The sequence below is a fragment of the Anguilla rostrata genome, chromosome 2, assembly GCF_018555375.3.
Source record: "Anguilla rostrata isolate EN2019 chromosome 2, ASM1855537v3, whole genome shotgun sequence".
NCBI lineage: Eukaryota > Metazoa > Chordata > Actinopteri > Anguilliformes > Anguillidae > Anguilla > Anguilla rostrata.
Window position 1 is genome coordinate 58645999 of NC_057934.1, and position 23744 is coordinate 58669742.

Genomic DNA, 23744 nt, shown 5'->3' on the forward strand with positions numbered 1-23744 from the left:
CAGGGGGTGGAGTTTGTGTGGCACTGCTGGTGTACTCTGATATTCTACGTTCATCACCTGGCAAGAGGTTAAATAGGTCTGGTGATACTTTCTGGCTGATGTCCTGTCTTGTCATGTTCTGTCCTTTCCTGCCTCATTTTTGCCCACAAAACAGCTGGTACCGCCCCCCCCCCCCCCCACACTCTATGGAGCAGTGCTTAGAAAGGCCAGAGTGTCCTGCACATCTATGAGGCCACAGGAACCTAAGTATGCTCATTAAAGAGAAGAGGCCATTCAGCCCATCAAAGTTCATAATTTACCTGCATTTCTGCATGATTCAGTACCAGCTGAGTGGAGTTAGATTCAAAAAGGCTTCTGCTCTGGCTGAGTGGCTTCGTGTGAGTGTGTGTGTGGGTGCGTGTGTGTGTGTGTGTGTGTCTAAGTGTGTGTGTGTGTGTGTGTGCGTGCATGTGTGTGCGTGTGTGTGTGCCCACAGGAGAGAAATATCGCAAAACTGTATCCAGTATATTTGCAGACCAAGAGAGTGTTAGTGAAATAATCTGCTTGAGAGTTTGTGTATGCGTGTATAAATACGTACATGAGAAAGGTTTTTTAGAGAGATTGTGGGAGTGTGTATATGTGTGTATGTCTTTGAAACGTTCTTAAGTGTTTGTGAGTGGGTGAGAGAGGGCAAGATTGTGTGTCTTATGGAGAGAAAGTTTGGGAGAGTGTTTTGTGTGAAATAGTTTTTGGAGAGTATTTTTATAGATACTACATGCGTGCGAGAGAGTGAGCATGCTCAGTAGTGGCAGACTGAAGTATAGGTGTTGCCATGACTCCGGCGCTCATTAATCATGTTTCCATCTACTTGGGGAATACATTTTGGCTCACCTTGTGTCCTGTTGCATGGATTAGTTAAAAGATAGGAAAGAGAACTGATTTGGAGTGTGACAGAATTACCTGCTACGGACAAAATGGTTAGGCAATAAAATTTCGCTGGCGATACCCATGTCTCCAATGTCATTCTAATCTTTAATTCCTCCTTAGCCGAAAAAAAAAGGTCATCGCTCAAGCCGCCGTTCATTAAAAGCAGACAGGCGAACGATCATAGTTGCCACGGTAGCCATCTGACCGTGACAAATAGGTCTTCTCTGACAACCAAAAGCATGATTACACGAGTCTCAGCGAAGGGAAACCCAAACACCGGCAAACAAATGACCCTTTCCTCGTCAAACTGCACATTACAGTGCAGATGCATCTTTAAAGGTCCTCAGACATCCCTTTGATCGTCTACGGGGAAATCCAGTTTCACTATGAGAACCTCGAGGCTGAGTTGCTAAGCGTGTGGGGTCAATAAAAGAGTGGTGCTTTGACTTGCTGCTCACAGCTGGCCAGCATGCTGTGTGAATGTGCGTGTGAATGTGTGTGCGTGAGTGTGTGTGTGTGTGTGTGTGTGTGCGTGTGTGTGTGCGTGCGTGTGTCTGTGTGCTTATAATGCAGCACTAAAACATGTTTTTCCAGTGATCATGGTCATAATTGAAGACCCTGAGGTGATTGGATTAATGCGATGTTCTAGCTCTGGGCTAAAATAAAATCAGAATCCCCAGCAGCTCTTGACAGGTCAGACTGGCCCCTGGTCTGAAGAGCTGCCCTTCACGCTGCTCTCTGCCGTTTGACGTAAAAGCGGGGTCGAGGGCCGCTAGCTTCCGGCTAGCGGGGCGCTTTCAGCGCACGGCGGTCCCGATTCGAGGCTCCGCCCCCCTCCCCCCCCCGGCCGGAGGCGACAGCGCGCAGAGAATCATCCGCGTCTCGTTTAACGGGGGTCACGGCACCGTGGGATGCCTCTGTGACGCAAAGAGCTTCCTGTAAAAAATGCATCTGGGTGCACGATGCATTTAAATGCAGTTCATCAGACGCTCTTATCCAGAGCGACTGGCTAATGCGCATCCACAGAGGACTGGAGGTGAGTCATTAGTAGCAGACAGGAGTACACAGACCTGCAACATGAAGTTAATTGTTGTAGTCGGGGGCAAAAGGGAGGACGTTGTGCTTTAGCAAATGGGTTTGAGGATGTAGTGTTAGATGTAGCTCAGGGAGAGCTAGCAGATCCATGATAAATGCTTTGAGTTCAACAGTTGAGCTGTACTGCAGTGTGAACTGGTGTGTTTTCAGTCTGCGACAGAAGATGGGCAGTGGCTCTGCTGTCCTGACAGTAGCAGGGAGCTTATTTCACCACTAGGGGGGCCCTTTAGGGAGGGGACCACAAGAGTACCAGGGCATGTAAGTGAGTGTGTAAGTAAAAGTTTATTTGTACAGTGCCTTTCTAGAGCAGAGTCACAAAGTGCTTCATTAGCAGTGCATAATAAACAATGTAACCTAAAAACAAACAGAGTTACTGCCACAGCACAAGAAAAACAGTTCTCATGTTCCAACTTAGAAAAACCCGGAACATAATAAATAATAAAACAACGGCTTCAGGTGAAAACTGTATGTGAGCAAAGCCACTCAGGAGTGCTTTTGAAGTCACTCTCTATTCACACGGATGATGACTCATTACTCAAAAAGTCCAACAGAGTGCATTTTCATCATTTTATACCCTGGCGTATAGGTCAGTTGAGCACTACATGTCTTTTATCCTTAATAATGGCAAATAATTTTGAATATGGCTATAATTTTATGTTTGTCTCTCAACAACTCTTGCTAAATTTAGAACAAAGGACAGTGACGTTAGATTGAATCAGTCCCCCAGTTTGCAAATGCATTTGTAATCCATTTGGATCTGGCCGAGCAAGTGGAAGTGATGATTCATAGTAATGAAAATGATTTGCCTTTTTTTCCTCCATATATAATCTTGCAATTAAAGAACTATAAAATAAGACTGCAGCTACATGCCCTTCTGAGGAGAATGAAGCCGTGTTTGCTTTCTGGATTTGGCCACGGGGGAAGATCCTCCTTTTCCAAGGGTTTTCTCATTGGATGCTACTGTCTGTCTGATTGAGCCTGGTAGGTCCAGGGCCAAAGCAGTTCCCATTCACTCCAAACAGCCGCTGTTATTAGTGTGGAGAGGATTGCTCTTATATTTTCACCCTTGTAAAATGCCTACTTGAGCATCCCTTGAGCATATGCCCCCCCCCCCCCCCCCATGACCACCACAAACACACAAAACTTGACATAATGTACGCAAACAGTACAAAACAGTGTGTGTGTGTGTGTCTGAGTGTGCATGTGTGCTTTTCTGCATGTGCGTGCGTGCGTGTGTGTGCACGTGCCTGCATGTGTCTGTGTGTGTGTACATTGTATTGTATTCGTTTATCATATGCTCTTATCCTGAGTGACTTACAATCCACCACACCCTCAGTCTCATATACAGTGTTAATTAATTTCTAACTAAATTTAGGTTGCTTTCATTTTGTTATTTTTATTAATCCTTTATATATGTAAGTAATTCATGCAGAAATATTGTAGAAGTCAAGGTCAATGTAGTTTGTTCACTTGATAAATGTATTTAATTTGCTAAATAGATTGCAACAGATGGTATTAAATTGATTACATACCATTACACATACCAGTGATATTAAATCTGGTTGCCATGGAGTGCAGCTCTGCATTGTGTCCCATATTTTTGGAAAAATAATATTTCCAACCCCACCATCCCTATTGTACAGATCTCTCTCTCTCTCTCTCTCTCTCTCTCTCTTTCTCTCACACACACACAAACCTACACACAAATACACACACACACAAATGTACACACTTACACACACACACACGCATGCAGCATTGTTGAAAACACAGGTACATGTCAAAAAAGCACTCTACTCCACTAGTCAGGAAGGAAGAAAAACACATTGCTTAGGTGTCTGATGGATATTCAGAGAACCCATTTATTTCCCATAATCCCCTGGGGAAGGCTGCCTTGCCATGTGGTCCTAAATGAACTTGTTTGCACCAACAGGGTGAGAAAGTGAGGAGGACAAAATGTGTGGACAGCCAATTTCACAGATTCAATGTTGAGGGTTTCGTATATATATTTAACTTATAAGCTGTCACCATTAGAATGAGTCCCGTAGTCATGGTAACATTGCTTAATGGCAAATGGTAAATGGACTTTTATCCAAAGCGCTTCACAATTGATGCCTCTCATTCGCCAGAGCAGTTAGGGGTCAGGTGTCTTGCTCAAGGACACTTCGACACGCCCAGGGCGGGGTTTGAACTAGCAACCCTCCGACTGCCAGACAATCAGTCTTACCCCCTGAGCTATGTCGCGTTTGTTTACAAATGGTGCTTGATATAGCTCCACCAGTGCAGTGTCTTCAACCAACTGTTACACTGTACACACTTACTAGATCACTCTGGTCTGATGGCTGGAACCATCTGACCTCATGCAGGAGCTTTTGCCCCACCCCGCCCTCACATACAAAGCACCTGGCCCGGTGCTGGAGGTGGACAGACGTTTTCACAGAAGAAGAAGAGGAAGAATAACAACGATGACAATGAAGGTCAGCCAGTCGAATCAAGGCTCGTCATAGAGAACTGTTGCTTGCCTAGAGAACTGTTGACCCTTGCTTCTGCTCAGGCATGAAATCTAGATCTTGCTTGTGAACTACTATTCCCTGCCCTTCTATAATTTAGCATGATTTTATTTTACCCTCTTCCATACAGTAGTTCTGTCTTAGGTCATGCAATCTTTGTATTTTGCTATTTTAAATGTCATTTGCCAGATTTCTTCCCAATTCCCTGATGACAGTCAAATAATCTTTGAAGATTCTTGGCAGATGTTGGATTTCGTAGGATATTTTAGAAGCGTCTAAACACCACCATGTCCAACAGCACATCTCTCAACGCATTTCTGGAATGTGTATGTCCTCAAATGCATAAGTGTGCACGTGTGTGTGTGTGTGCGTGTGTGCATATAAATAATCACAACCACCCTTGAAAAACAGTTTTATCCCTTACTTGTAGGATTTGCAGCATCCCCATTTTGCCAGCATGTCATTGTTGTTTTAACTTTCCGCAGAAAGTAGTGAGCTTGTCAGGAAAAGTGTGCCTGTTTGCAGGCTTAAGAGCTGAAATGGATCTAATCCTGCAGAAATGACAGCGTCTCATCTTCTGGTCCACAGAGCTGCCTTGCACATGCCTGCACCTGCATTAGTGTCTAAAACAGACTTATGCAGGTGTAGTGACATTTCATTCCAGCATTTAAAAAAACACGATGAACACTTTAACATGATGATGTGATGCATATTCGATTAAAATGCACATTATTTTATACATTTAAAAATGTGCCAGTTTCATGTGTGATGGTTCTGTTAGTGCTGAAGTTTACTGATGTGCGTGTGTGTGTGTGTGTGTGTGTGTGTACATATGTGTGGTGATGATTCTGTTAATGGCAATAACATTCTGTGCTTCTGCAGAAAGTAATGATTGCCTGTCTGTTCTTTATGGATTTCATTTAATAATTTTCTCTCAAATATGATGCATGAATCACTGGTCACATCTCATCTACAGGCTGTTTCTGGTAATATGCTCCACAGAGACAGATGAAAGCGCTTTTCCCAGTTCAGCAAATCACTCCCGTGCCATTTGAAAGGGAAAAAAAATGCAGGAGCCTCTACTGCAGGATGAAGTAGAAATATTGTACATTTCTCTAATTCTGACTATTTTTCATATTTGTGCAAATGGTAATTCTGCAAATGTCATTAATCAGTTTTTTTTTCTAATCTTGCAAGAAACCTACTGTGCTTCTGTTTCAGAGTGGACTGCACAGTGTCTCCCTCTGTTGGTCACATGGAATATCTGCAGCGCACTGGTCTCTGCCAGTCCCGGGTGGTTCCTGTTCGGGGAGAATGGTCTAGTTTCTCTGTCTATTTCTCGGTGCCTTGATGCTCTCCTTGCCCTAAAATCCCCACATGTATCGTTGCTAATAAACAAGCGTGTACTCCTTAAAGCATCATTCCTTAATTTTACAGTTTTGGTGGATTTTGGTGATGTTTGGTGACTGGTTGTCACGACAAATCCCAGAGTTCAAAGCAACGCGGTTTGCTTGGGGGTGCAGCACTAGGAGCCCTTTGAGTGTCCAACAATCAGCAATGCCGTCCGACACGGTAATATTGGGCAATGCGTCACGCCTAATTTTAAAGACACAGTGTCAGCAGATGCGGTTGCATTTGATAGATGTTACTGTTCGAGACACCAACTCAAACAAAAAATGGAGCCACCGTTAGGTAATTATGTAAGAATGTGTAAGATATTAATTAGGCACTCTCACTTTTTTTTTTATCCACAACCCTGTAAGACTAAGAAAAGGAGGAGGCTGACACCTTGACACCTTGATTAGCAAAATATAAAACCATCAAACATCTTTTACCTGAAGCACCTGCTAATGCACCTGCTAGACACTTGCTCCTCCGCACTCGGCATGCTGGCTCCTGTGCGTGTGTTAGCTCACTGAAATGTAGCACCCGACAACACCAATGTAAAACAACACATAGAGGAGGAATTACAGCGCACAAATATTTAGAATGGATACCGATCCAAAAATGCCAGCATGAAAAAGTATAAAATATGGCATTGAAAAATATTTAATATGACTGTATATTCAATGAAACAATCCAAGTGAAATAGCCAAGGTTTCCCAGGTAAGAATCGGCACGACACCAACTTGGTTTTGCAGTCACTACTTTCATCAGAGTATAACCATGACATTCTGCCTCTTCTACTTAAGTCTGCCGTAAATACAAGGATTTTACAGAACGGCAAATGTGTGGATGCAGTTCTGAGATATCGCAGTCTAATCATCTCATTTTCTCAAAAATCCACTTGCCAACAGCCTGCAAAAAACAAACTTTAATTCAGCAGATTTTTCAGTTATTTTAAATAATTAAGCACGATTGGCCAATAAACTGCTAATGATATAATCACAGGGTACCATAGATATTTCTGTCACACTTAGGTTTTTGCTCCACTGACAATGACCTAAACATGTAAAGCATGTTTGCCTTTGATCTGAGTGACCAGTTTGCTCTTTCACATTGTGTCTTCTAGTGGTTTATTGTGAAAGACACATGAAAAATGATTATAAAGGGATTATTAATAGATTTTCACACAGCCACTGCTGGGTCCTACCCCGTATTGATTTCAACATTGAGTAATGTACCCACCCACCATCCCAATGCACAAATTACTCGCTCTGCCCACACACGCACACACACACATACACCCACTCATACATGCACACACATTTACACACACACACACGCACACACACACTTCATCTACTCCAAAGTACTTCATCTGAAAAACATTGCTTACTGTTGTATACAAATCATGAGTAATGATGCAATATATCTTTACATAAACATGTATGTGTGTGTGTCTGAAAGAGGGTGCGTGTTTGTGCGTGCTTGTATATCTGTTTGTCATCAGTTCTTCCACAGTGATGGAAACTATGGGTGGATGCTGATCAGAGAGATATGGCATTGAGTGTAATATGCTAAGATTCACTCCAATTCGCTCACCGTATGCAGGGGAGAAATGGTTTACAACACACACAACAGCATGGTTTAACCCTGCCCTGAGTGGCCTCTAATACCATAAATTCAACATAAAATGTGACCAATTTTAGTAACGGATGAGGTACTTTAACAGCACATGGTGGGGAAGTAGCAGAGATAACAGCATCATTATACTGTAGAAATTAATACAGTAATATATTGTAGAAATAAATACAGTATACTTCTTTCTTAACACATAAATAGGCTTGAGTGTCTTCAGAGGTTTACAGTGAGGGAAAACACTGCCGTTAAAGATCTACAGACTACCAGTCTTTCTTGGTGAATCACATTTACTGTTTACTAAATTAACATTTTTTTTTTCTTAACGAAGCATGTTCACTGTAATCCTATTACCACATATTCGGATACAATTTGAATACATTGATTTTGCACTGTTGGGATTGGAGTATAAGATGTGAAAATTCTGTAAGGATTTGTGTTTGATTGATGCATAAACAACTAATCCCCCTGTGCCAGTGCATTTCAACAGAAGGATCATTTAATAGGGGGCCTCGCCCAAAATAAGGAATAATGGAGCACACTTTATTCAGGGCAAAAGACTCATTAAAACAATGTATTTTTTGCTCAGACCAAAGTGTGCTCCGGTTTTCCATATTTTTGTTTTTAAAAATATGGTACACGGTTGTATATATATATAGGGTTGCCCTGTACAGTGTGGTCTGATACTGCATGTGGCTGCATGGTGGGACTGTGGGACAGGAGCAGAGTCACCCCCGCATGGTGGGACTGGGACAGGAACAGAGTCACCCCCTCATGATGGGACTGGGACAGGAGAGTCACCCCCCCATGATGGGACTGGGACAGGAGCAGAGTCACCCCCGAATGGTGGGACTGGGACAGGAGCAGAGTCACCCCCGCATGGTGGGACTGGGACAGGAACAGAGTCACCCCCACATAGTGGGACTGTGGGACAGGAACAGAGTCACCCCCCCATGCTGGGGCTGGGACAGGAGCAGAGTCACCCCCTCATGCTGGGGCTGGGACAGGAGAGTCATTCTCGCATGGTGGGACTGTGGGACAGGAGCAGAGTCACCCCCCTCATGCTGGGGCTGGGACAGGAGAGTCATTCTCGCATGGTGGGACTGGGACAGGAGCAGAGTCACCCCCACATGGTGGGACTGTGGGACAGGAGCAGAGTCACCCCCGCATGGTGGGACTGGGACAGGAACAGAGTCACCCCCTCATGGTGGGACTGTGGGACAGGAGCAGAGTCACCCCCTGCATGGTGGGACTGTGGGACAGGAGCAGAGTCACCCCCCCCCCATGCTGGGGCTGGGACAGGAGCAGAGTCACCCCCTCATGGTGGGACTGTGGGACAGGAGCAGAGTCACCCCCGCATGCTGGGGCTGGGACAGGAGCAGAGTCACCCCCGCATGCTGGGGCTGGGACAGGAGCAGAGTCACCCCCCCATGCTGGGGCTGGGACAGGAGCAGAGTCACCCCCGCATGCTGGGGCTGGGACAGGAGCAGAGTCACCCCCCCATGCTGGGGCTGGGACAGGAGCAGAGTCACCCCCTCATGCTGGGGCTGGGACAGGAGAGTCACCCCTGCATAGTGGGACTGGGACAGGAGCAGAGTCACCCCCCCATGATGGGACTGTGGGACAGGAGCAGAGTCACCCCCCATGTTGGGACTGTGAGATGGCGGCAGCCAGGCATGCTCTGCGCTCATGACCTTTTCCACTACCACTTCTTTTCACACTCACCCTCTCCTTCTCTTCTTCCTTTTTCCCTCCCTCCAACTCTTTCCCCTTCTCTCCCTCTCTCTTCTAAGTCTTTCCATCTTTTTCAGTTCAGGTTTGCTTTATTGGCACAATAAAATATGTGAAATAACAGCAATAATATATTACATTACATTACAGGCATTTGACAGACGCTCTTATCCAGAGCGACGTACAACAAAGTGTATAACCATAACCAGGAACAAGTGTGTCGAAAACCCTAGAGAGAAGTACCGTTCCAAGTGCAGGGAACAACTGCATAGTTTAACTTGGACCCTGTAGGTTAAACTGATTAACACTAACACAAACAAGAACAGCAACAACGCAGTCTATGCAAAAATACAAGCAGTAGTTAAGACACATGTGCATTAACTAAGTCAACTATGAAACAGCTACCTAGTTACAACCCTAAGCTTACAGTCAATTCAGAGCTTACAGGGAGGTAGGGAGGGATGGGGAGAGGTGCATCCTGAAGAGGTGAGTCTTCAGTTGTAGCTTGAAGTGGGTCAGGGTCTCAGCTGTTCTGACTTCCACAGGGAGGTCATTCCACCATCATGGGGCCAGAACAGACAGGAGACGTGATCGGGAAGCGTAAGTGCGAAGAGGGGGAGGTGCCAGGCGTCCTGAGGTAGCGGAACGAAGGGGTCTGGCTGGCATGTAGGGTTTGAAGATCTTGTGGAGGTATGCTGGGGCTGATCCATTGACTGTCTGGTATGCTAGGACCAAAGTTTTAAATTTAATGCAAATAATAAATTGATATTTTCACTTTTCAAAACACTCATTCCTCATTCTCATCCCTTGTCTTCCCTTTCTATTTCACTGCTTTTTAGGAGTGCATCTCAAACAGTGATCATAATCATTTCACTGTATTTTTTCTCCACTGTATTTTGTTTTTTAAAATTTGTTCTTATTTCCTCTGGGAAACCTACCCGATCCATTTCCTCAGCCAGCACTCTGGCCAAACATACGACCATAATTCTGTGGGCTTGCTGACGGTCGGGTCGATTGAGCAAAGGTGCTGTGCAGTTGTTCTCTTCGGTTTTCACAGATTTTGTGCCGCAGTTTGGCTTATTGGTGCAATAAGACGTTTTCTGAAAGGAGCAAAGTAAAACGATGCGAGACAAGGCAGCCATTTCGTGTGCCTTGCATCATTTTTATAGAGGTCTTCCGGTCGAAGTGCAGAGCACTTTGGGTTGCGTGCATTAAAATCGCATCTACCGCATCGATGCGTACGGTATCTATGTCCGCAATTCTACCCCCACCGTGGCGTCTGATGGAGTAACTCTACCCCCATGGCCACTGTAACGTTTACCACAAAAGCAGGGGATTGTGGGTAACGCTGGGGGGCTGCTGCCCGACTGTACCTGGGCCTTCAGCGATGTCGCCAGACTCGCTCCTCTGGATCCGGTGACAGAGGAGAGAGAGCCGGTGCGGGTGAGGGTCTGCGCCCTATCGAATTACGCGCCCCCCACCCCCAACCCCCGCACACACAAGCGTAATCGTACCCTCGCAGCCCGCAGGAGCGCGGCCAATACCCATTACCGCCACGGTCCCGGAGACAATGCTAAGAATAAACGGCTTGTTTAGGTTCCCAGCAGCCCACAGACGCCCGTGTTCAGTTACGTTTCGGCGTTGAGGGATGGGGGGTGGAGCTCAAGGTGACCCTGAAGCAAAGAGGCGAGGGATATCGGGTGCTCCCCGTGCGCGCGGAACTGACCAGGGGCGCGATGGTGCTCCATTCATCATCTAATCATCTAATGAGCGATCAGCTGTGTCCAGGCAAATCCCTATCGGTATCCCATAAATTCCCCAGGGACAGGTGACGTCCTGCGCCGTGCGCGGAATGTCCCGCCGAAGCACGGCATGCTGCCCTTGTCAGGTTCCAGGACACCCTGAGACTCCCGAAAAAATCACCCCGGGCCCCTCGGTCGGTGCACCGCGGCGCTAAGACGACCGCGCGTGGCGGTCCCGAGTGATTGATCTGCTCTTAGATCGCCTTCCGGGGGAAAAAAACGACAGAAAAATGCCTCTGCTGAGAGGATGAGAAATGGCCTGACATGCAAAATGCAGAAGTAGACCCCCCCCCCCAGCACTCTTTCCTTACATGATTACTCTGGGGTTGTTATGCCATGCTTCACTCTTTTAAATGTGCGCTACGTGGCCAATAGTGTGTGGACACCTGACTTCCAACATCTCATCCAAAATTTTGGGCATTAATATGGAGTTTGTCTGCACCTTGCTGCTATAACAACCTCTACTCTTCTGGGAAGGCTTTATACAAGATGTTGGAGCTTTGCTGCAGGGATTTGCTTCCATTCAGCCAGAAGAGCATTAGTGAGGTCAGGCCCTGATTGGGCATTTATGCCTGGCTCTCAGCTGGCTTTCCAACGGATCCCAAAGGTGTTGGATGGGGTTGAGGCCAATCAAGTTCTTCCGCACTGTTCTTAATAAAACCATTTCTAAATAGACCTCACTATGTGCCCAGGGGCATTGTCATGCTGTAACTGTGGATGTACAGAATCATCTAGAATGTTGATTGTATGCTGCAGCATTAAGATTTACCTCCACTGGAACCAAGCGACCTAGCCCAAATCATGATAAACAGCCTCAGAACAAGGGATGTCCAGACACTTTTGGTCATATAGTGTATATTAGCAGGTTGATTGTATGATTTGGATTATTGTCCTAGTTTAGCACTCTGTGGCAAACACGCCTGCCACAGGCCACCGAAGTGGCTTTCCTAGGGGCCCTCCAGCACAGAGACACAGGGAGAAGATGTTCAAATAGTCCACATTTATTCACGAGGGTTTGGCAAGATGGCACAGCCAAATGAGCAGATGTAAAACCCTGTCATGACAGAGAGGCTCCCCTTGTGTGGGTGGGGATGGCAGATTTAACCTGTGCGCAGTGATTACCTCACTACGCACAGGTGCAGCCACTCCTGTTCCTGGGTCCAATTAGCCTGGCCAATGATCTAATTCTTAACCAATTATCCAATTGGCCAGGTCTAATTAGCTTGACCCAGGGCAGGTGTGGCTGCTTAAACCAGCCATCCCCACACCACACACTCATATTCAGAGTTTAATGATGTCGCTTACATGCTCGCTGGTCTGGAAATGTTGTTAGCAAGGTTAGCAACATTGTCTCACATAACTCCAGTAACTGGACCCATGTTCTCTTTCATTGAGCCACTCTGTATGAGAGCATATCCTCAAGTGAATGAATGTAAGTGATGGAACCGATACCGAGTAATGAGTAAATCTCACTGGCCGTCTTTACCGAAGGCATTTATGCCGCTGCGGTTTTGTGCTCGTGATTAACGATGACAGCCGTCCGCCTCTTTCAGCCTGCTGATGTTTGACTTTGGACCTTGAGGATTAGTTATCACACGGATGGGGAAATACAGTTGTTTGCATGGTAAAAAGAATTGCTAGGTAAGCTAAAAATACATAAGTATGCATGTATATTTGGGAATACATTTATCAATGTATGTCTGTATATTATATATGGACATATATAGCATCAGAATGGGGAAGAAAGGTGCTTTAAGTGACTTTGAACGTGGCATGGTTGTTGGTGCCAGACCGGCTGGTTTGAGTATTTCAGAAACTGCTGATTTACTGAGATTTTCACGCACAACTATCTCTAGGGTTTACAGAGAATGGACCAAAAAGAGAAAATTTCCAGTGAGCGGCAGTTCTCTGGGCGAAAATGCCTTGTTGATGGCAGAGGTCAGAGGAGAATGGCCAGACTGGTTTGAGCTGATAGAAAGGCAACAGTAACTTAAATAACCACTCGTTACAACCGAATTACGCAGAAGAGCATCTCTGAACGGACAACACATCAGACCTTGAAGCAGATGGGCTACAGCAGCAGAAGACAACCCGGTACTAGCAAGGTGTACCTAATAAAGTGAGTGAGTGTATAGAAGGGAATATATATATATATAATAAAAATATTTAAAAACTATTAAAAGCAGGCATGTTATAAAAAACGACAGATCCTTGCGGCAAAGCCATGGACAATATATTCTAAAAGTCTGTGGAGCTATTGATCCAATACGTCATTGGAAAGGCGTTTGCTCATCACGTGCTGTGATATATATATATATATATATATATATATCCTCTGTAAAGCTCTTTGAGCTGTGTCTCTCTGTGGTACTATACACCTACACACAGATTTCCAAGACCAGAGTCGTAGACCCTCTGATAAACGCTTTCCACTGCCTTTGTTTTATGAACTGTGCATGGAAACTGCTTGACCCGAATTAACTATTTTTAAAGCCGTTTTTTTTTAAAACTCTGGGCCTCATTAGCAAATAGCTGAAGAGCCTAATCTGTCTACTGATGGGCATGGCTCCAATCAGAAGCAAAACGGAACATACCGTTTCTCCTAATGCAACAAAAATATATTCTTCCATATTTGGAGATTCAATAAACAGTCATTCTTTATTTATTTATTTTTTTGCTTATTTATTGTGACAGCAGAAGGCCATTCTAATATTTTCAGCAATTAACTGCACATAACAATGATATCGAGGCATATATCATGGGTGTATTTCTCAAATGGGAAATGGTTCCCAATGTACAAATGCACAATATATTGTAATTGTGTATTGAGAAATGTATTGCTACAGAAATATACTGCAAATTTCGATGGCCTCAGCAGTGCTGATGTTGCTGTGGTAATAACCATGTGGTCATACGCGAACAGGAGGCTCGACCGTGCATATTCCTGACATTCCTGATATTCCTGACACGTGACGGGAGGAGGTTCAACTTTGTGTTTTCCTCGCTCTGTTTCCGACATGTCTTCACCCTCCGTCTGCACCTTGGTGTTCCCCTGGAAAATGCAGGTGTGGCAAACACGCCTGCCACAGGCCACCGAAGTGGCTTTCCTAGGGGCCCTCCAGCACAGAGACACAGGGAGATGATGTTCCAACAGTCCACATTTATTTACGAGGGTTGGCAAGATGGTACAACCAAATGAGCAGATGTAAAACACTGTCATGACAGAGAGGCTCCCCCATGTGAGTGGGGATGGCAGATTTAACCTGTGCGCACTGATTACCTCACTATGCACAGGTGCAGCCACTCCTGCTCCCGGGTCCAATTAGCCTGGTCAATTATCTAATTAATAACCAATTATCTAACTAGCCAGGTCTAATTAGCTTGACCCAGGGCAGGTGTGGCTGCTTAAACCAGCCATCCCCACACCACAGCATGGCAGGGTGATTGCTAAATGGATTTCAAGATCAGTCTGAGGACTTATTGCAAAGTAAATGAATGCAAATAGCAGATATCCGCACCCTCAAGCCAGGTAACAGATATCTCTCCCGCGTAAAGGGCTTGGCTGCGTTCTCTTCGGCTACAGAGGGAGGGAACTTGCTTCCTACATTCTAAAAAAAGACGTGTTAATATCCAACACACTTTCTGTGTTACTGTTATGTAACTTTCAACACCTTTTGTGTCAAAGTTCCTCCTACCTTTGTGTTACAAATTAACTATTTATTTGTTGTAAGGGGAGAGACAAGGGGAGACAAAATGTGTTGTTCATGACCGGACATGGAGGTGTGTTAAAAAAAAACGTCATGTGTCATGTTGTTTTTAACACGTTTGATCTGAGAGTGATCCTGTCTCTGCAATAATTTTGTCGCCTGGTGCTTGTTTTGTTATCCTGTTGGTTTTTTTCATTCATCCATTATTTATGCCCAGCATGCACCGAGCGAGTGGCAGGATACACCCCGGACAGGTCCCTAATCTATCGCATAGCACACATACTATTCACTCACACACTCCGACCTATGGGCAATTTAGAGTCTCCAATTAGCCTAGCTGCATGTCTTTGGACTTTGGGAGGAAAGCGGAGTACACGGAGGAAACCCACGCAGACACAAGGAGAACATGTAAACTCCACACAGAAAGGCCCAGGCTGGGATTCGAACCCAGGGCTTTCTTGCTGTGCCACCCCCTGTCAAATTAGACAAGACCAGGTTAAAACCTAGTATATGGCTGGCCATAACACAAGTGGCTGACCAATGGTGTAATTTCATCACTCAGTCAGTCACTCACAGACATTCGTGTTTGTAGGGCTGGCCCCGCTGTTGCGGTCCAGCCAAAAAAAAAAAAAAGCAAGTTAAAAAAAAGGTAGCAAACAAATGGTGCTTTTTAAGCTTCCTCAAGATCTACAGACTCGACTCACCTGGTTTTTCCAGGTAACAGTCAAAGCCAGAGCAGCATATCCCCGCCCACCAGTGCTCAGCAGTTTTATCAATGATAAACGAACCGCAAGTTTTATTTAGCAAAACAAATAACGAAAAAAACACCTCACCTCACCTCACCGCTCACAACATGCAAATCGGTGACGTTTGGAATGCAGCGCTGAAGGATGGCAAGCGTTTGCACCGACGCCCCTGATGAAAAATTAAACATTTATGGAGCAAAACCACAGCCTCTGTCCACCATGGCCTGCCTGCCTGTGGGCACAGACACTCAACTCCAAACTCCTGACCAAGTCCAGAATTCAAGAAGTACAGCTTTCCTCTTAATTAAAATAGAGATATGTATTTATTTATTCATGTTATTCCTTGTGGTGTTCTTCCTACCAGATGCATATTTGCAATTAATTTCCCCACGTGAAATCACAACAGCTTGTTAAAGAAGGTCTAAAGGAAATCCCTGAGTAACTTTATAATTAAGGCTAAATAGTCTCCACTGGTAACGAAAATAAATAATATAATAATAATAATATCCTTGCATTTATATAGCACCTTTCCAAATGCTCAAAGTGCTTTACAGTCAGGGGGAACTCACCTCACCCACCACCAATGTGTAGCACCCACCTGGGTGATGCACGGCAGCCATTTTGCGCCAGAAACTCACCACACAATAGCGAAGGTGGAGAGGGAGAGAACTTATTTTTAGGCAATTAAATCTGGGGATGATTTTGGTGGCAGTTTTGTAAGAGCCAGATCTGAGATTTAGCCAGGACACCGGGGAACCCCCTACTCTTAGCGATAAGTATCATGGGATCTTTAATTACCACAGTGAGTCAGGACCTCGGTTTAACGTCTCACCCGAAAGACGGCATCTCCTACAGCACAGTGTCCCCGTCACTGCACTGGGGCATTGGGGTTTTATTTGACCAGAGGGAAGATTGCCCCCTGCTGACCCACCAACACCACTTCCAGCAGCAACTCAGTGTTCCCTGGTGGTCTCCCATCCAAGTACTAACCAAGCCCACACCTGCTTAGCTTCAACCATTCGGCAGGAGCAGAGCGCATGGAGGTTCTACACCTGAGACTTGAGCGATTTCAGTCCTTCTTAATACCCAAAAAGCGTTCACTTTTGCCTACAGTATATGCTTGAATGCAGTCAATGACTGCTGCTCTAGAGTATTTTTTGACCTTCAGTATCTTGAAGTAGCTTCCAGTTATGGATTAAATGGGTGTCTGAAAATGAACTGGCAGATATTAAGAGAGAGAGAGAGAGAGAGAGAGTATGTGAAAAACAGAGAGAAAGAGAAAGAGAAAAAGATAAAGTCAGAAAATCTTTTTTTTTTTTTAATTCAGAAAACGAGCTGACAGGAATAATTATTTATGTGTTTTTTCCCCCTCTGTTCAAAGCATGACCTTATGTATTTATGGAAGTTCCATCAAGTTTTCAAATGAATCTTATAATATTAACTGTTGTTATTCATTTCAAAGCCTTGGGACTTGATATGAATATAAACTGAACTGCTCAACCTACCTGTGCTATCATCAGGGGCATAGGTTTCATTTTCATATGGGGGGGGGGGGGGCACAACCACGGATCATCCAGTTCCTCCCAACCACAAATGCCAATAGAAAATGAAATGTTTTATACCGCCAGACAAAGTAAACAACTCTGCATCATCTGGTGTCATCATTCTCCCATAGTATCTGTGTAATGCAACGGCAAAATACATGTACATCTATAATTCAAAAAGTTAAACAAATGAAAAAAGGCAACTTAGGCAACTCCTTCAAAAAAAAAAAAGACCTGTTCAATATGGCAAACAGTTTATCATTTTGAAAAATAGAATGACAAAAGAAAAGCAACTGAGCTGATACGCCTTTTTGATAATGTATTTGTACCATTCAATAATTCAATAATTAGCGTCTATGCAGGCACGCACGCTTGCTCTAATGACGAAATTAAAAATACAATTAGCATCAGTCAATTGCAAAAAAAAGATTTGAGGGAACTTTGCTGATGCTTCATTTTGAATCATTGAGGATCATTAGAGAAAAATAAATTCAATGTGACACAATGAAAACAAATCAATTTTTATCTTTTCTGAAGTCTTTTCTCTATCTCCATGTGCAGCAGAGTTCTACAGTGCCAATAGAATCATTTGACCAGAAAGCGACCGACAGACTGTTGGAAAGTGGACTTGTGAGGTCAGTCACTCAGCTGACCACACAATTAAAAACAATGCTGTGAGTGTGACTCACTTCCTCAAAGTCTGTGAATAATGTATTGGCCCAGCAGGCCAAATTACATTTATAACAATTTTCATAGATTGTGTAAATTTGTGAAAATGTTGTGCTCTCACAACTTTGTCAGCGCATAGTCGCACCTGCAGGGAAAACCTGAAAGGTTTTGATCAACCATTTCTCCCAAGTCTTTTTCAAATTGAGCACATTCCAATTTTGTTTCCTCCCATAAAGTAATCCTGCCTGATGTTTTTCTTTCCCACATGCAGAACTCTACATCTGACTATATTGAATTTAATTTGCCAGGTTTCTGCTTGCTTCTGGATTTTGTTTAAATCTTCTTGGATTAGTTTAGTAGATTCCAAAGTATTAGCTGGGCCTTCCAGTTTTGTATCATCTGCAAATTTGACTAATGTACTTTCTACATCCCTGTCAAGGTCACTGATATAAATGAGAAAGAGCAGTGGTCCTAGTGTCAATCTTTGTGGGTCTCTTTGTGGGATTTCCCACAGTTCCATGCTCAAATAATATCCCTCCTACAAGTACTCTTTGTGTTGTACCCTGTAGCCGGTTCAAAAACCACGTAACCTGAATCGCTTCAGTAAAATATCCAATTCAGTATAAATGGACTGCATCTAAACAATGTCACCTGTGTAAGTCACTCTGGATAACAGTCTCTGCCATATACAAAAATATAAAGGGACAGACTCGGACGAATAATGCAGTAATAATGCAATGAGATGCTTGCTCTTCATATGATGAGGGAGGAGAGGGAGAGGTCTGTCGATACCTCCGGAGTTGTGCTGCAGGGGGAGTCAAGCCTTCAGTTGCCGCACATGCAGACAGGTGAGGGTTGTAGCCTCCGTTTCGCGTGTGTAAAACTGTCCCAGAATCCCATGGGATCAGGGCAAGAGATGGACGGCCTCCTCTCAGGCGTTCATCCGCCTGGGCTTCGCACCTTAGAGCCAGCCGGGACTTATCAGCTCACAGGCCAGACCCGTCCATCAAACACCACTTATCCTCTGCAGGTAAACCTGGCCGTCGCGCCGCAGGTTGCCACAGCTGCGCGTTCGGCACTTCGGGCCAGTGCTGGGGGGGGGTGGGGGTTGGGGTGTTAGGACTCCCTTCGCTGGTTCCGGCTGGCTGTCATTCTCTCACGCTCACCAGGGGAAGTATGGAAAGATTACAGAGTGTGGATTTCAATCTCCCGAACATGCGGTGAAAGGGAAAGAGAGAGAGACAGAAAAAAGACGGACAAAAATGTATATATGGCAGTATAGAGAGATTGACAGCTGGGGTCTCTGTTTGAACACAGGATAGATAATATGCACTGTATAGAGTATACACATTGTATAGGGTATAAACACTGCATAGGGTATACACATTATATAGAGTTCACACACTTCATAGGGTATACACATTGTACAGGGTATACACACTGTATATGTATTTTTAAAAAACGGTAACTTATACGCAAGTGGCCATTTCTTACGCGCGCTTGCCAGAGGATGCCCTGCACGCGTCGTCACATGATGGAAAATTGACTTCACGGCAGTTATGTTCATATCATCTACAGCACCTCGGGGCAAGTCATCAAGTAAAATTAGCTGCAAACCGAGAAAGACACTGTTTTGATCAGGGGTGCATTCAACCAGCAAAGTGCCACAGGACATTTTGCAAAGGGGCTGACAGGGGTGCAGCCCAGAGCTTGTCAAACAGACTTGAAAATGTCACTCTCTCGACCTCCTGCGCCAATCTGCTCACTCTTGTGATGTTTCCTGACTCTCTGATTTTTCTACACACAAAATTGGTAGCGAGAGACCAATACTTCCGTCACTTGAAATTCAACCCCCAATTTGCTGTCAGTGTCGCACTTGTTTGAACCAATCAACTTGTGAATTTTGCTGTGTGAGGCAATGATTGGCTTTTGCAAATGATTGACGTACATCATGATCGCTCCACTCCCCTTGAGGCTCCCAGGAGGCTCACTTTCTGATACCAGGACAGTGATATTTCAGTTTACTGCAAACTGCATCCTAATGACAGGTGAACATACCTGTTATTCAAGTCGAGCAAGTCCTTCTAAACCTGCAAGAGAAGATTCTGTCATTCAGCGATGCAGGATGCGGAGACAAAGCGAGGTGGCAAACGTCGATCTAAACGTGGCTGTGATTAGACCTTATTTTCCATTACAGCGCAAAAATTGAAAGGAGATGATGAAAAATGTCTGGTAAAAATAAACGCATCCTCGCTGCAACGTGATTGGCGCTCCAATTTCCGTTTCTTCTCATTTAACATCCACAGCTGCATCCTGAAAATGCAACGGGGAAAATGCTATCATTGGATTTCTGAGCTCTGAAATTTTATTTCACTTGTCTCTCGTTGTCTTTTGCGTTTTTTTTACCGGAGCGTCTGTGGAGCGTTCAGACTAGGGCCAATTGCGATTCATTCTCCAATGAATAGTACAGAGCATACGCACAAAAAAAGTTATGTCGGTCTTTGACCAGATAAAACAAATACACATTTTTGCGCATGATCATGTTTTCTATTCCTATGTGAGACCACATTCTAGAAAGTATAATAATCGTATGGCGAGGCAGATTTTTCATCTGGAACATCAAATACATGTAGTACGTGTATTGGCGTGTATGGCGGGAGCGCGCGTAATGGAAAGAGAACCGGGTTTGGGACTCTCTCAGGTCGTCGGGCACTGCCCTTGCGCCCTTTAGCGAAGTACTAAATCTTAATCGCTTCAACAAAATATCCGGATGAATGAACTGATATACAAGAACGTAAGGTGTGAATGTTAGTCGCTCTGGATAGGAGCGTCTGCTAAATGGCAAAAATAAACGATAATCGTATTTACTCAAATATTATTTATTATTTATTCTAGATTTATGTAAACTACAAAAAAAACATATGCATGTATAAAGTCAATCATAAACGGTTTGAAAGTTAATAACATTAATGTTTTCTGAACATGCCGTTTGATATTTCACTGGGTGTCGCCTCAATCGTTTTTCTTTACAGTCTGTAGCCTTTCAGCTGTGTTTAATGAACAACCACTAAACAAAAACCAGTCGCCTGTCCAAATGGAGAATTTCTCGTCACAATACTGATTAGAATACAGTCCGATTAGAATACAACCTACTGGACAATAGGGATGAGTGATAGCATTAGGCTAGTGCCGAGATTCCTCCTATACACGATCCTCTGAGTTCCAAGAGTCATAATCTTTCATTTCTATTTAAATGGAAGATATCTTGTGGCTATAAAACAACTGTAAATGTCCAACGTTCTTCATTTCCTGACGATTCTTAATGGGGGAAAGACAAGAGTCTTTTTGAATCATATTTGTTTCACTAGTCTTCCGAAACTTTGCCAAGTAAAGTCTGGCAAAATTCGCATATTACGAATACAGGGTAATAAAAACAAGATTCACAGAGGGCAAGTTTTTTTTGTTTTATTAATTTTTTGTACTGAAGATGAGAAGAACTGCATAATGTAGCCTATGGTTTCAGCGCGCTGCTTCTGTGGGTCCCGCTTGCGCGGTCGCTGACCGGGGCTGTGTAGTGACGTCACTGGAGAGCAAAGAGCTGTTTTCTTAGCGCTCGGCGCACACTTCGCTTCTCAGAACCGAATACTGTTCTGCTTACTCTACGTTTCTATCTACCTTCTATCTGAACAAAAAAATAACCGCAATTATTTAACTCATAGTTTTGTTCTGCTGCTCTGCGAAGACGGGCTCAGAATCAGATCTGCTCTCTGTTCCTTTTGGATTATGAACATTGCTTGATCAGATGGATTGTATCTGCGTTTATGTCTTTCATTAGAAAGAAGATGAACCGTTATGGCGTGATGATCGGAGATACAAGCGGAGTTCGACGCGTTCCAGGTAGGCTACCCCCTTTTCAATGTTAGCCTCTGCGCGTGCCTCTGTTGTTTGAAGTTTGCAACTTTGAGTCATGTAGGCGAGTGTTTATGACCAGCTATGTTATTTGCAATAAGCATTTTCTTATAACGCAAGTTGGTGCGCTGAAGTTCAATGAAACTTTACCGTTACGCACACCAGCTGTTTCCGTGGTTCAACTGCTTCTTAGGAAACTCGTCGGGAAAACATGTAGCCTACACTCTGGTCTCTCCCGTAGAACCAACTTTACTTTTTGAGGTCAACGTGCTTAACCCTGTGGTGCACACTGCCACTGTCTTCATCAGCTTGATACAAATGAATGGCACCGTATAATTTATATTATCTATACTTCTTTTTAATCACAACCACGAACTGTAACTATCCCGTTACCTGATTAAGGCTTATCGGGCACTAAAGCAGTTCAATTAACAAACGCCCTTCAGTTTAACAGCTTTAAAATAAATTATGCGGGAACCCTGTCAACCTGGTTAATGTGGGCTATCCCCATTTAATTACGTAACCCCTTCTCACCGTTTGCGGAGTGGAAAGAGCGCACGCGCGCGCTTGTGTTTGTGTGTTCTGCCACTTCTCGCCTGGCACCTCCGCGGTTGGCAGCCGCTGATCTTGCTGTGAAGCTGCGCTCGACCTCGGTTTAAACTAGTAGGGAGAGGTCTGGTTTTCCTTACACCTTGCTGAAAAGGATTCTCTCTCTCTCTCTCTTTACTCATCTGTATGTCTTTCTTAGCTCTCTGATTAAATAAATACTGGGAATATCAATGCGTTCCTCTTATATTCACTGGATTTACAAGTCATTTAATACACTGGATATTTACATTATTGATGTTAAAAACTTCCGCTATATTAACGGCGAAATTGCGCCTTGTATTCGTGAGTGAGTGAGCGAGTGAGTCCACAGGTCTATAGAGCAAGTGTGCTGAGAAAAAGACAAATTATTGCGAATGAGCAACAGGTTGTTCTGGGATATTAGAATGACGCATGACCCCTCCCTAGAGGTCCGGCTCAGTTACCGGACGAAATTGTCAAAAGCTGGTGATGCAAAGCATTTTTATATGATGGCAAACCGTGCAAGTGTGAATGCAGATTGTAGCCTTTACAATTTGCCTGGTGGTGTGACTTTGCTGACCTGCTGCCCCCGCACCCAAAGGTACTGTATTATAGGCAATCCAGGCAAATTCATTTAACCTACCATCTTCAAAATTAAGCCACCTATTCCCCAGGAAACAGATTTAGAAAGAACATAAAACAGAAAGTTGTATGATGGTCGTTCACATTTGAACAGCATTTCCTTTAGACTTTGCGTCAAGGGAGAAATGAGAACGTGCGTTGTTCCTGTTTCAGCACAATTAGGTGCCTTTTTTACTAGACAAGTGAATAACATGCTGCTAGTCCCATTCGTTTCTATTGATAAAAGTGTAAGAATTGAAAGAAGGCATTTGAGAGTCACATATTCATTTCCAGCAGGGAAGTTAGAGACGAATATAGCGTTATGTTTGCAAGAGTATAGTCGGCTCAGCTGCACGTTTTTCTATAAAGTGTGTCTCGTGCTTGCAAACCGAAAGGGCCCCAGCCACCACGCCCCTTTTAAAGAAAATAATTTTTGCAGAGAGTAGCGCACTTGAATAATTCCGAATACTTTCATTACATTACATTACATTACAGGCATTTGGCAGACGCTCTTATCCAGAGCGACGTACAACAAAGTGTCTGTCATTACATTACATTACGTTTATTTGGCAGACGCTTTTATCCAAAGCGACGTACAAAAGTGCATTTCATGGTCATGGACAACTACAAAACACAGGTTCAAACTTTCACGTAAATTAAGTGTGAGAAAGTTCCGCAATGGGGCTGATGAAAGGACGGATGTGGTGTAATGGTAGAGTCGTGTGAAATATCCTTGTATCTTTTGACGCGTCTCTCATTGCGCCGTTGAATGGTACGGGCGCAATAAGCGATGCGGTGCTCGAGATGTGTGTCACTCACGGTAACGCCGTCCGCGTCTCAAGAGATACAGCATGGATAACAGATGAGCTTCACACGTCTACGCTTACACCGCATCCGTGCTTTACACCGCATCCGT

The 23744-nt window shown here is 44.3% G+C and overlaps 1 protein-coding gene across 2 annotated transcripts in view; it reads left to right on the plus strand.

Moving 5' to 3' along the window:
- Window positions 1-21013: 21013 nt before the first annotated feature.
- LOC135248650 (glucagon receptor-like) overlaps window positions 21014-23744 on the plus strand; it is a 72953-nt gene continuing 70222 nt past the window's right edge. Inside the window, exon 1 of one of the 2 annotated variants that reach the window (XM_064323471.1) lies at window positions 21014-21628. The gene's annotated coding sequence lies outside the window, so the exon portion shown is untranslated. The remainder of the gene's footprint in view (window positions 21629-23744) is intronic. The other variant, XM_064323470.1, reaches the window with a different exon arrangement.